At 39.9% G+C, this 14,569-nt stretch overlaps 1 protein-coding gene across 3 annotated transcripts in view; it reads left to right on the top strand.

Moving 5' to 3' along the window:
• ncoa2 (nuclear receptor coactivator 2) overlaps positions 1-14,569 on the top strand; it is a 41,087-nt gene that overhangs the window by 1,291 nt on the left and 25,227 nt on the right. For all 3 annotated transcript variants that reach the window (XM_033986159.2, XM_033986157.2, XM_033986158.2), the window contains exon 2: positions 10,106-10,190. The gene's annotated coding sequence lies outside the window, so the exon portion shown is untranslated. The remainder of the gene's footprint in view (positions 1-10,105; positions 10,191-14,569) is intronic.

The raw sequence follows: 14,569 nt of genomic DNA, 5'->3' as shown, positions 1-14,569 counted from the left end.
TCAGGTACGTTTGATGGCATAGTATTTATTGATTAGTTTTCTCAAAATCTAATAGCATTTTTACTAATGTTCTCTATACTTTTATTGTTTCCACAAAACACACACTACCTGTACAGTTTAATAATTGCAATTTGCACTTTATTTGAAATCCAGAAATAAAACCAACTAATTACTTGATTATGATTAAGCTGTAAGTGGAACCTAACCATTCACTAAGACTACGGGCTGTGTACAATTGGGTTATGAACTGATGCCTGCTGATGTTGCATTCACCAGGAATGAGTGTGTCGGTATTGTCACAGTTAAGGAATTCATATGAGCTGGTATGCGTTTATTTAAGCGTAATAGAGGGTAGCTGTTCTCACGCTGCCTCTGCTGACTTCATGTTTAGGCAGTTACCTACATGAACTGTTCCTATACCTTAGACTATAGGCAAAAGGTATGTGTTTTATTGCTGAGCTCTGACATAATCTTGTTTCTTCTCTATGCTTAAAGCAAAGCTGTTGCTCTCATTGTTGGGTTTAGTAATTCTTATTTGGTCTCTCTACTGCCTATGTTTAGATGTTGGTAATTTCATCAAAATCAGTGGCTTGACTGTGCACTTGGAACTAAACCCTTGTTGTAATCAGCGACCTTTGCCTATTGCATCACTTTAGCAATTCAATATTTTGACCCTTGTTCTGCTGGATACTACTAGTCTTACAATTTGTCTTTTCTTTATTTTTTATAATAAATTGTTTATTTTCATGTACGTGAACATATGGGGCTTCAAACAGCCATATTGTCAACTTTCAAATTAATGTTTTCTTTGGTTCTGTTCACTGAAGTCCATTTAACATGGAATAGAGTCTCTGTGGTGGACCAGTCATGCCAGTGTGCTTTGATGTGAAGCACTGATCTAAATCTAGTCGTCGCCCCATAGTCAAATTTTCACCCCCATAATTTTAAAATCTAGCTGAGCATTAAAAAAAAGATAAAACAAATAGTACTTGTAGTGTTGTCATAAACGTATAGAGGTAACCATTTTTAATCTGTAATCAGTGCTTTTTTGTTCAGTTGTGGCAATAAGGGAAATCTATACAGCAAAATAGTGTATCAAATAAAATGATTAAAATATGGAGCGCTTATGCCACCATAGGTTTACTACCTGTGGGAAATGCTGAAATCCTTTGGTAATAACTTTGTAGGACACCTAAAAATGTGTTTTCAAAATGGCACTAGTATTCACATTCACAAGAAATACTATGTTTTCCTCTTGACACTGTTTTTTTACTAATGTGTCTCTCATGTCTCTACATCTTCCTTTCTATTAATGACATTACCTTGATTCATTTGAAGTGAGCTTGAAAATGACAAGCTTGTCACTGATTTCTCATTTATCTTCTCTTTTGTGAATGTAAACTCAAATCGGCTGCTCCACTCCAGCTAATATTGCATTTAGTTGTACAATGTTTTTATTTTCCAGTAGAGCTGTGCTTAAATTAATCATTTAAGAGACTTGTAGTCACCAATCCAATTTTCCTGTGACAAAACCAAGTACATTGAGGTCAGCCATGACAGAATTGCCCGAAATCACAAGTCATATAAATAAATGCAGCCACTGTAATCATATTTAATTTACAACTGCAAAGGGTGCCAGCATCCATTGATTTCTGTAGCAATTATGTAAATTGGGTGATGAGTACTGTACTCTTAAGTCATTGTTTTTAGTTGTGTAGATGTTTATATGTAATGATATGTGTCATGCTTTGACAATGACAGCGGTCAGACAAACAGCAGGCAGCCTGTGGACTCTTCACAAGTGAACACAAAATAAACACCTCGCATTGCTGTTATCTGCCAATCACATAAACTCCTATAGGGTCTGCCTTGTATATTCTTCCTGTCACCACACTCCCCCTCCCCCCTGGTACATACGATATATATGTGTGTGTGGTGCCTTGTTTTGCTGGGCATCTCACCCTGGCTGTGTCTGCGTTCACGTCGCCATGGAAACAGTGGTTGTGACAGGTCCTGGGTGGCCGTGAGGAATGAGCTCGGGGTAATGGGCAGGTTTCTTACATGGAGTGGAGGGGAGGATGCCTGATCACGCCGCTCTACTGGAAAACTGAGGAGGGCTCTGACACGAAAGAGGCGGAGCGGCGTGCGTTTAACTCCCGCCTGTACGTTGCTTCAAGGCACCTCGTCATTGTGTCGCAGCGGCTGACCTCAAATCAGCCATCCTGCTCCATCCTGCAAAATGTGCAGGAGAGTCCTGTTGTGTGCAGGGCCAGTGTTGAACAGGAACCGGTTTCACTCACTCGCCAGTCAAGAAGAGCCAAATGTCCAAACAATAACCAGATTTGCAGTTCAGTTACTTGCACTGTTTCGTTCAATGGCATCTTCTTATCGAATTCTCAGCTTCAAAGTCTAGGAATGGGACTTTGTTTTCTAATGAAATAAGAATGATCAGGTAACTCGGTGATACAGTAGCCATGTTGTACAAAATACAACATAAGGTTTTCTTTAAACTTGCTAACTGCAGTTCTAGTTCTCCAATGGTGTTCCTGGAATAGCTTTCCATCTTCTGTATTTATTTTTATCTGTGTAAATTAGCTCAATCTCTCCTTTTGTATTCCTTCACACATTTTTATGAATTGTATTTTTGATTTGTTGTGTGATGCATTTTTGTTCTCATAGAGGCGCAGGTTGGGGTGGTCTTTGTGCTTGTGGAGGTCTGACTGCTCCTTGTATGTAGGTCAGCCACAGCAAAGTGCATATTGATCCAGAGAGCCAGATGATATTGTGGCGTCTGCTGCTCAATGCTAAGAAGGTGCCCTGCTCCAGTTTGGCCTGAACAAAGCTGACATGACTGCCAGTGTGACAATACGTTTGCAGCTGTTACGAGTGTTGCTTATCTGTACAATATTGTAGCTCTAATACCTGTTACCATTTTAAACATGCTGCTCTTTTAGTTTTAGCATTGGCAGCTTTCTGTTGCTGCTTTTGCTAAGTGCTAAACTTTAATGGCTAAATCTGTTAATGTAAATATTTAATTATTAGTTTTAATACTTGATGCATATTTTCAAACAGTCTTGAAAAATTGGTTTCTGTGAGAGCTCAGATCACTTTCCTCTTTGCCACAATGCGTTTGTTGCACTGGGTGTTAGCGAGGGTGCTAGCATGTGGTTGGCACCCTTCCCATTGCTCAGGGTGGAATCCTTGGCATGGGAGGAGGGAGAGAGCGAGGACTGGCCTGAGTAAGCTGCCTGCTGGAGTGGGTGGTCCACAAACATGGCGCTGTGAAAATGAGGTATACAGCGGTGTCCCGGAAAGGAGCTTTAAGTGTTGTGTGCGGAGTAGGAGGCGGAGTTGGCTGCAGTGTCATGTACAGAGCATTTCCCACTCTGCTGTCATAAAGCCAGAGGAATGTGAGGCTTCACTTTGTGCCTTTTTATGCTGTGCACATTGTGAGGGTCAAACTCTGACCAGCAGGATCCCTCTCTCTCTTCCCTCTGATCTGCTGAGTCAGCACTGTTCTCTTACTGACCTATAATATGCTTTTTGCTTGCTTTATCTTGCTTTACCGCTTCAGCAATACACAGAATCTCCTCAAGCGACCTGTGTAGTCCAAACATAACTGTTTGTGGTTTGTGTCTTAGAAATGATCAAATACAGAATGAACTACAGTGTTTGTTTTTATTATTGAAATCCAAGATGTTGTTTGTCTATTAACACCGCTCCCAGTTTTATTTTAGTTATCAACACATATGTCTTAAAGGACTGCTCCCTTTTGTTATGCAACAAACAGTGGCTTTTCAAGACAGGGGAGTCTTAAGTAATCTTGAATAACGATTCCTGCATTTGGATAAAATGAGCTTGGTTATATAAGATTGGTGATGCCTCTCTGCACTGTGTTGGCACTATGCCACTCAAGTAATCTCAGCCTGTGTTTCTCAAGGCACCACACACCTGATGCACAGCGTCATGTTTGTGTTACCTCAGATGGCCCACTGCCAACAGACTGGGTGGACTGGTGTCAGTGGCTTTCAAAATGTAACCACTCTGTACAGGGTATAATTATTAAGAAAAAAACTTGTACAATAGTTGCGTACACAAGAACTATTATCTTTTACTTTTTTCTCTACTGCAGATGCCAAAGTATTGTCTCTACAGTCACAGTATAGTGAATTCACTTACAATTAAGAGACTTGAATATCTCAAGACCCTATGTGAGTGGATTGTTACATTCATTAAGTCAATACACTGCGTCATTACCATCTTGTCTACATATTCTGTGAAATGTCTCTGCTCCGATGAAAGATGCAAAGCAAAACAATTTGAGATGCCTGTAAAGCAAAGGGCCAATATTTCAGAGAAGATTTGCTTGGTTGTATTGTTTTCCTAAATATGTGCACTTCCTGGTCTCGCACTCAGATCCCATCGATGTCTGTCTGATTTGTAGCTTCTGTTTTCATTCATGTCTTCTCCAGAGGTTTGAGGTTTTGGCACCTGAAGGCGTGGGCCGTCAAAACAAACCCACCTCCTCCCATTTCTCTGCTGTGTAATACTCTACAAAGGCAGCACACAGGAGGAGGAGGAGGCTGTGGTACCTTGCAGTCTCTTCACAAATCAGATATTGAACCAGTTACCAGAGTTCAGGATTATCGATGGTGCACAGTCAAATGAAAGAGCAGAGTCCTGTTTGGTTTGGCCCAGGTTCTTCATTGATCAGGGCATTTAAGATGGTGCATTTTCATTTTGAACATGCTTCTTTTAATGTGGACCTTTTTTAGTATGTCTCTACCTGTCAGAAGTGCTGCCATTGCTCTTTGGTCTGTCTGGTCCAATTACAGGTTCTACAGTCACAGCAGCAGCAGCAGCTTACTTAATCAGGTAATGCCAGGGTTTAGAGTCAACCCCCCAAACGTGCGTTGCAGATTATTAGCCTGCGCACACTTTGCCTCTCTACATCAGCATGCAAGGTGCTTGTGTTTGTCAGTGGTACAGGACCTACTGGTGGCTCAGTGATTCTATGACTGTATTAAAATGCTTGTATAGTGGCCACTATTGACACTGAACATTTCATAATGTTTGCTGTCTAAATATTTTTGCAGTGTCTTGCAGACTTTCTAATGTTTTAAAAAAATGCATACTTGGATCAATTTGATGTTCACTTGGTTTTAACTAAAGAAAAGTCTTGGCATTTGTATTGGTTGGTGTTGTCATATTGTATTGAAATCTGTTTATTCTGCTCAGAGCTACACTTATGGATCTCTTTAGACCTATTTGAAATCATATTTACAGAAGCTCTTAATTGAATACTTTATTCTGTATTTGATTCTTGTATTGTTGAGTACAGTTTCCAGATTGTTCCTGTGTGAGCTCGGGAAAGTGCCCTGTCACACAGTGAGTGTGAGGCTGATAAAGGCGACATAGTTGTGTCAGCTGATCCCTCTGGTCTCATGTAGCACCTCCTTATCCTGAGCCCGCCTCCACAGCGCAGCCCGGAGCCCCCACCGGAACTCTGCACTACCAGTCATGGCTGACAGCAGGACTCTTAGCATACGCAGTTCTCAATAGTATGCACAATGGCTGTGCATCTGACACACACAGTGGTCACAAGACCAATGATCTGTCACTGGACCATCAGCTGTGTTCAGCCCACACCCCATTCACTGGACATTAGTCACTGTGTTTACATGTATGAAACCTTTTGGCTTTTGGTTCTAACTATGCATGGAAATTCAAGTGTGATTATGTCACGCTATTGCTCATTTAGTGGTGTTTTGCTGTTTGCTCCTACAAATTGCTATCAAATTTCCTTTCCAAGCACAAATTCCCTCTAATAGTTTGAGTTTTTGCCAAGTCATCCCAACCCATTCATATACCATTTCATAAGACAGTATAATGCAGGGGTGCCCAAACTCTTTTCACCAAGGGCCATATCTTGAAAAATATGTGACAGTGGATAATTCAGATGGGTGTATTTAACGTAGTTTTGACTTCATACTTTAAATAAGGCTTGAAATATTATTAGGTCTGTATGATAATGTGATGCCATTTAAGTTATATCGGTAGCATTACTCAGATTTGCCGTAAAAAATACTGATTATGATCAATTGTGCCAGTTCAACTGAAGGCCTGAGGGCCAATAAAAATTGGTCTGAAGGGTGCATTTGGACACCCCTGGTATAATGGCTTTATACTAAGGCAAATTTCTTGTGCTAACCACGTCTCAAATAGCTTGTGCTTTTGTGGAGCTGGTGCACAGAATGGCACTTGTCTCCGTAACTTCCCTGGTTGCCATGCATTCTTCTTCACTGTAGTTATGGGACATCCATGGTGTGTTTACTGCCCCCCAGGTCACGACTGCAGTGGCCACCTGTTGCATATGAGAGCAACAGCTGTGTGGGCACCTGGCACTGCTCCTCCAGATGTGCACCAGTGCCAATAGAAATGTGCTGGCCGGCTGCCATCTTGTAATAAAACCCTGCTTTACTGTGAGCGTGTCTTCACTCTCTGATGTCACCGAGCACCAGTCATCTCCTCTACAGCTTGTTTGCTCTCCATGGGGAAAGTGTAGGCCTCCAGCTTTTTCACATTCAAGTCTTATTTGAACAATGACGGTGGTAATTGTTTTCAAATATTGGCAAGTAATTGTGACGCTCATAAAAAGTCCATATTAACCCAGAATGGCTTTTCTGTTTTGGCAAAAAATAAAACTGATCATTTATATTTGGTTGTTGTGTTTTGATGTCTGTGTGACTTACAAACAAAAAAGGCAAACAATTTCATTTTTTGTTGTTGTGCTGGAAACAAATTCTACTAACAAAAGTTTCTATTAAACATGATAGTCTTATAGAATGTTGTGATCATTTGAAACCTAGCAATAGTCCCTCGCAGCCCAGTACAACCACATTCCATTCATGTTTGCCATCGCACTCTACTGTGTGCGTGGTATTTCTGCTTTGTTTAAATGGTATCTATTGCATTTCTAACCATCTTGACTCACACTTACACTCGTAACTTATCCCCAGCATCACAGAGTGTCTTGGCTGTGTTAAATGAAACCTAATTTGTGAGTAATTGCTTTGGACGAAGGTCTGGGCCAAATGCGGAGGAGCCGAGGTGTTTTCATTAGGGCACCCATCAGCCCTAATTCTTATTGAGTTTGGGGCTATTAGCAGGGCCCTTCAAAAGACACCCAATAGGAGCTCCACTGGTGTTTAGCCCCTTGCTGACCCCACCATTATGGTCAATTTCTAGTGCATGAACTATCTGGCCTTTTGTCCTATGTGAACTTGATTAACACGGCTGTTGGCATTGTCAGCGTCACTTGTGAGAGACCTCAAGAGTTTTTCAAATGTTTATTTTATGTTCAAAGACCGCTCCTAGAGCTTTTCATTTTGAGAAGACTCCTTATTGCAGTGTGCATTAGCTTTATGATGCATTTTGTACAAATCACGATTCAGTTTGCAGTACACATTTAAAACATTCCCTGGTACATTAGCAAAACTGAAATATTAACAGCTGAATAGAACATAGTAGGTTGCCAGGTTTTATACACACGACTATGGGAACTACCCTAAGTTACCTAAATAAATAGCATCCTTTTGCTTATTTGAATGGTTGCAATCTTGCTGGCACAATTGCTGGAATTAATACAACCAGGAATACTATATAATGAAGCTGTTGATTAGCAGTTATGTTACATGTTTAAGGGGAGGTTGAACTCTTCACCTGGTGCTCTTTGACCTTCTGCTAGTCCCCATTAACAGATGGAGCCAGTGCCTGTTTAAACTGAGATTCTCCTGAGAGTGTCTTGTGTAGGTACTGTGTTCATTGCAATGTGGGCAGGTTTTCTGGTATTGTAATCAAACATTTCAGATTTGTCATTCCTTAATTGTGAGTCACGACACAAGTTTAATTGTGGGAGGTTTTTACAGTTTGTGCATATGTTGCTGTGTGAATCATGAGTCATTTTTTTCACACCGATAACTGATTTCAACAACGAGTCTCACTTCAGAAATGGCAGGTAGACAAAGCCCGGTGGGTGGGGGCTGTGTCACATAACTGGTTCTGCACTATTAACAGCTACGCTTAGGCCTGTCACAATAACACATTTTGAAGTGTGATATATTGATGAAGAAAATATAGATATAGATATGATATTGAAACTAATTTATGCTACTGACACGATAAAAGCAGATTTGAACCACAGAAACTATTATAAATGTATAATGTTTAAAAAAAAACATGAGCTGCAATAAATGAATAGCAGAATGAGACACTTTAGAACTTAGTTTGTATCTATAATGAGTCATAAAAGTAATTTATTCAACCTTTTACAGCTGAAATCTTATTATATTGCCAAAATATGACCAAAAATTTCCCAGTAGATGCCAAAAAAATGTTGTTGCAGCTTCCATATATTGAACGATAAGTCGACATAGTAATTGAGACAGGCCTTGCTAAGGTGATAATGTAAAAATGGCCTGTTTTGTTGACTGTTTTTGTTAACTAAAAAGTTTAGGTTACATTTGGTATGAGGCTAAAGAAATTCTCTGGGTTTTTTGGTGTGTGGATGCAAGTTTTTGTTATTTTTGTAGGATTACGACAACACAGCAGGACGATACTCTAGCCACAAGATGTTAGTCAATAAACCAAAGCTTCAGGTGTGGAAAGTTCAAAGTAAGCAGGCAGGGTTGGGCGATATAACCTTCAAAAAAATGTTTCAATTAGATTTGTCTCATTATAAACTAATAAAATGGCTTTCAGTATTCTATTCTTGAATATAAACAAGAAACATTTAATGATTGCCATAAAAAATATCAAATGTGTTCTTCCAAGCTATTTGCTTTCAGACAAGAGGAGAGGTCCACAACCTTTTGATTTAAAAAGACCCAAGAATAACTAACGTTCAGTCATCTCTGTCACTGATTATTACACAGCCCCACATGTAGTTTTTATACGTTTCCAGATTATATGTGATGGCATAAATTCTTCGATATAACATTATTCTCATTACTAGGAAGACCATCTGTTGTAAACCTTCAAGTGTATTTTATTTGTATGATTGTGAGCTCAGCAGTGGTTTGGTACTCCTCTTGTGCTTTTAACAGGACAAAAAGTCTTTCAGCTTTGTCATTGGCACCTTCAAAGAAAACTTATTAGAAGTTTAGTTCAATAATTAGTCTTTAACTAGTTCATTAAGCCCCCTTTTCTCCATTCTGCACCTTATTCTGTCACTCAGTCACAGATCAAGGGCTGGACTGAGCTCGAGCATGTGACAGCACTAAGGCCCCGGGGAAATTCCTCCAATGATGAGAACTAAATGCCAAGCGGGAAGAGGAGAAAGAGGAAGGAAGTTGTGAAATCGGTATCAAAATAAGACGTTGTATTACACTAAATTACTGCTGAATATTTATAGCTATTGATCTACTTTCTTGTGTTAATTCTTGTGTGGTTAATACAATGAGTCACAGTCACAGATCTCCGCACACTGGCTCAGAAATAGTAAATATATCAACTTTCTTCCGCATCGCTGTTGGCTGTGATGTTGTGCAGGGTTGAGAAGGGGAATCGGTTTACTCCACAGTTATGTCAGCACATGATGACATCACATGAGCGCCACATTCCTCAGCCCGCACACTTGGCAGGTATTTTAGGAAGAAATCACCCCGGCCCAGATCACTCAGGGTACATTTAAAAGTTTCAAATAGCCTAGCTGGGACTTTCTCTGGACTTGGTTGCTTTTCCTAATTATCCAAAAGGGAATATGGTTTAAATTTGAAAGTTTTTTTTCTTGTCTAATTAATTGTGTGCCCAGATTAAAAAGGCACATTGTTCTACAGTGTAATAAGCTTGAAGGTCCCAGCGGAGATAAGCCCACTGTCTGCTTCATGCTAACTCAATGCAAACAGATAAGATGTGCCGGGGGATGTTAGCCTTAGCTGTTCCAAGTTTGTAACAAGAACTTGATTAAAGGCCTAACCAAAACCTAACTATTTTTACCTAACCATATAGATCTGACTCCTATTACAGAATACATATTCACTTTTCAAATGTATAGAGTTTGTGCTAGTTGCCAATTTAGTTTTTTTTTTTTTTGTTTTTTTCCCAGCAGGGAGAAGTGGACAATGCTTAAAGCTTTCCTAGCGTTATCGTCCTGCTGCAATGGCCTGAGGGACTCTTTGGACTAAACCAAGGTAAGAGCATTTTCTTAATACATAATACATGCTTGTCAGTTGTTTTTTCTGTCAAGTATTGCAACTGGATTTGACATATATGTTTTAAAGGATGAATCAGTTTAGCGTGCACTGCACTTTATAAACAACCCCAGCATTAAAGATTAGACAGAATTATGAACTGATTAACTAACATATGAATCTCATGCATTTCAGAACATGTTGGTACAGGTCTAATCTGCAGGTACACCAAGATCTTTTCTATAAAAATACAGGATATTTAGTTCTTTGCAGAGAACATTTGATTATATTTAGTTACAGCCTTTGCAATTTGTCAATTGCAGCAACACAAATGTCGATTTGATTGTGATATAATGTGCAGTCATAGTCCACAGTTTACATAGTATATCATTGTGTTCTACTGTCAGGCTATATGAGCTTTTGTTCTAATGTCTCAACATAGACTGCAGTGGGTTGGAGATGCGAATATTTAGAACATTAAATTGGATATTCTGACCCTGTTTTTAGATTTCACAATAATACATTATATTGCATTATAAGTTGTCTACTGATAGTTTGCTTTGTGGTTAATGTTTTATTAGTAAATCCTCCTCTGAACTTCAACAAGTCATGTTTCCACAGTGACATCTGAGTTCCCTTTGGCATTGCCCTGGACCACAGATAAATGGGTGAGCGCGCTGTTGTGAAGAGCCACTTATTTATATCAGTTAATCAATTTTACAATCCCTGGACTCTGGGTCTTTGCTTCCAGCTCTGCTCCCTGTTTCTGTGTGAGATCCAGGGCCACATCCCAAAGTGACTTGCCGTGTTAAAGATTCATGAGGCTGATCAGATTTCAGTAAATGGGGGTCTGGCTTTGGGTAGCACTTCGGAGCCATTACACTGCAGTGATTGGAGTGTGGAGCAGTGCTTGAGAGCGACAAACGAAGGGTACACGACTCTAATGCAGCTGTGGGAACTTAGACTTTTTGTCTTAACACAAACAGCTCTGTAAGAGGCTACTGTCATGTCTGTCATGTTGTTATCCTGAATTTCAAAGTTATGTTATTAAAGGCACACTATGCAGCATTTTCGGTGGCAGTCCGCTACGTGCTGGTCACTGGTACGACGTTCTGCAGATTACATTATTTGAAATATTCACAGTATGGGATCTATTTAGTATTTATTTCTCTACAGGTGTTTTTATTGCCCAAAAAACATCTTGAAAAGCATGCAGTCTGACTAGGGCTGAAATCAGGTAAATCGAGTAATTTGATTATTATATTATTTTATTGTCTTGATGATTAATTTAATTGTAATAATTGGTTAAGACCACATGAAACTAAAGCGCAAAGGGTTCACAGCGCTTGTTTCCACACGGACCCTGCATAGCACAAACTGCGCAACCGTGAAGAAAGAAAAAAGTGTATTTTCGATCCACAATTGAGTTTAGGGAGCAGAGTTTCGTTGTGTGCGTGAGGGCATGGAGGAGCGCGATGATGAATCAAACCTGTTCAAAAACAGGCACGACAAGACACAAAGACATGGAGGCTAAAGTGAATAATACACGGAGCTAGTGCTGCAATATGACTCTACCTCAGTTTTGCAGACAGAGCTCAAAGCACAACACAACAGGATAAACACATGTAGATGTTAACGCTTATCTTAGCTGAAGACATAAAACTTTATTTTCTATGAAAATAATTTAATAGGTACTGTAACAGCCTGTTAACAGGTAAATTGATCATAAATATTCCAGGGACATTTTTGATCTGGTCTATGATAAATGAAATGTTTCTGCTTTGGGGACATATTGATGTGTAATTAAGAATAAATGTGTTATTTCAAGCAGAAAAACGAATTTGTTTTAACTAGGAACCATAACTAAAAACTAATACTGTTTTGAGGATATTTTATGGAAGGTGAAACATGTAAGATAACTTGATTTAATCAAAGTAAATCGATAAATTACTTGATTACTAAAATAATCGATGCAGCCCTAATTCTTACTGTGAGAGCGGGGTTGCCTCTCCACAGATCTGTACATGTTTAATGCCACACTGTAACATTCTTATTTAGGCAAAGCAATAACCCCTCCATAGAGACGACACTAAATCAGTTACTTGTGGCGCCGTTCATGAGCCTCTTACTAGATAAGGTCTTAATAGATAAGTCAGCCCTATCACAATATGTATTCTGAAAGATTACCTTGAACTCCTGACTTCTTGACTCTGTTGCCCATGTTTACGCCACTCCAAACTGTATTGTGCACTGCATTATTGGGGGATTAGTTTATTTTTTGGTCACATTGGCAGGGAGAGTGTTTCACCTCGATTTATAAAGTTCCACAACTGAAGCTTTCTCCCTCTTATCAAAAGTTTAAGAATGTGAAATGTGGAACTGTGGCTTTTGTTTGGACCAAGGACATTACATAAGAACAGAAGATAACCGAAGTATTGTGTCTAGCAGTTGGTTCAGTAATAGGATAAAATACATAAATGTTTCTCGCACAGTCCTTTTTTGTTATTGCTGATAGAGTTCACTCAGGGGTGGCATGTATAGCACTCTTCATGTGAACTCTAATATACACCAATGGAAGAAGATGGTGTCCTGCGTCAGTGTAGACCGTAGTCTCATTTTGCACTGTCCCGTTGTAACCCATCATTGTATTTGGCCCATAGTTGCTAGACTGTGAATTAACCTGTGCACATGGTGGCTGTTTGTTATTGTTTTTTCTAACTGCAATCCTTCAGAGTAGGGATGCCACAGTATACAGTTTAATTTTATGAATATTGTGAGAATAAACATCCTGATATTATTCACAATCATAGACACCAAGACCAAACTGTGAAAGCCATAATCCTCCGATTTTTGTTTATGCCAAACAAAAATCATATTACATTTGTTTACTTTTTTAAAGTCTAGACTAAATCGTCTTGCAAATCAACCACTGTTATGATTTTGGGCCATACAAAATTACATTGAAAAGCTTTATATTGTTTTTGGGATTAAGTTTCATTTCTTGTCCTGTTGAGTCCGTGTCTTGCATTTGTGCCTGAGCGTCATTGTGCCATGGGTCTCAGTGGTTTGGCGGTCATTGGAAGATCCCTGCTTATTACAGCGCCGGACACTTCAAACACTAGTGCAGCCTTTGGGATGATATACTTGAATGCACAGTGAGGCCTCGCTCTGCTCCGGAGCTCCACAGCACTGGGCGTGTCTCTATAATCAAGGCCCTACTCCTCACATGATTACAGGAGTAGCAGCCTGGCACAGACCCCCTCCCCACAGCAATTAGACGCTCTCCTGCTCCTACTGTACGTCCGACTGGTGCGTCCGACTGGAGTGGATGATTCAGCAGCTCTGGAGGCTCCTGGAGGGAGTGTAATGGAGCCCCTGGATTACACTCTGCACGCTACACTCACCCAACTTTTGTCCCAGTTTCTTTGACATTAATGCCTGCATTACGCAAACCATCACCGCCACAGGACTATTGCCTTGGAATATTAAACCTAATTAATGCAGATACGTTGTTATTATTATATTCTTTATGTCTTGATGCTGATATTAATGAATTGCCTGGAATGTTCCATGGTGAAGGTGTTGCATTCTTTGCGTTTGCCTGATAGCATCACCTGCTTGTCTGTCAGATAGACAAATTTAATGCCATACTGCGGACAATTCTAGGCAAGGCAATAACCTCTCCATGGAGACAAGTGCGTGGCAGACTCCCCACCAAGTAAAATGGTGCAGCTTTAAGATCACAGTTGAAATTTTATCTAAATTTGTGGTGGATTCAGAGCACTTGATAGCAGAGTGACACTTGATGTTATGCGCAAAATAAAAGCTAACAATTGTTGATTTAAATACTCATTGTACTGTCTTTACTACGTATGGATTAGGACACAGTATAGTTTAATGGCCATTTCGAGCTAATATTTCCCCCAGGCGTTTGAATGCCTCCAGATTCTATGGCATCACATTGCAACTACCTAATTGGTTCAACATTGCTACACAGGATGTCTTATTTGCACTACACTGGTTGAATACTAGGCCAACTCAGAGTTGAATACCATGTCTTTACCGCCGCTGTACATGTTGTCCTGGAACGCTCTGACAGGGCAGAGGCAGGTCCTTGTCCTCACCAAATTCCTGCCTCTCCAGGCTCTGTCTACTCCAGTGGCACCCCAGTAAAAACATTGTAGGACACCCATGCCACCTTCACCGAATGCATAAACATCAACTGACCATTATCCTCTTTTACATTTATTGATTACATTATGTTGCTATGAGTGGCTCTACCAGTTTCATGTAGTTAAGTAAAGTTTGTTCTGCCCCAGTACAGATATATTGTAAAAGCAGCTCTTGGGATTAAAATGACACCGCTATGTGCCGTCTGC

Source organism: Periophthalmus magnuspinnatus, chromosome 20 (assembly GCF_009829125.3).
Source record: "Periophthalmus magnuspinnatus isolate fPerMag1 chromosome 20, fPerMag1.2.pri, whole genome shotgun sequence".
Lineage (NCBI taxonomy): Eukaryota > Metazoa > Chordata > Actinopteri > Gobiiformes > Gobiidae > Periophthalmus > Periophthalmus magnuspinnatus.
The sequence above is the reverse complement of the archived record's forward strand: the minus strand, read 5'-3'. Positions and strand labels throughout refer to the sequence as shown.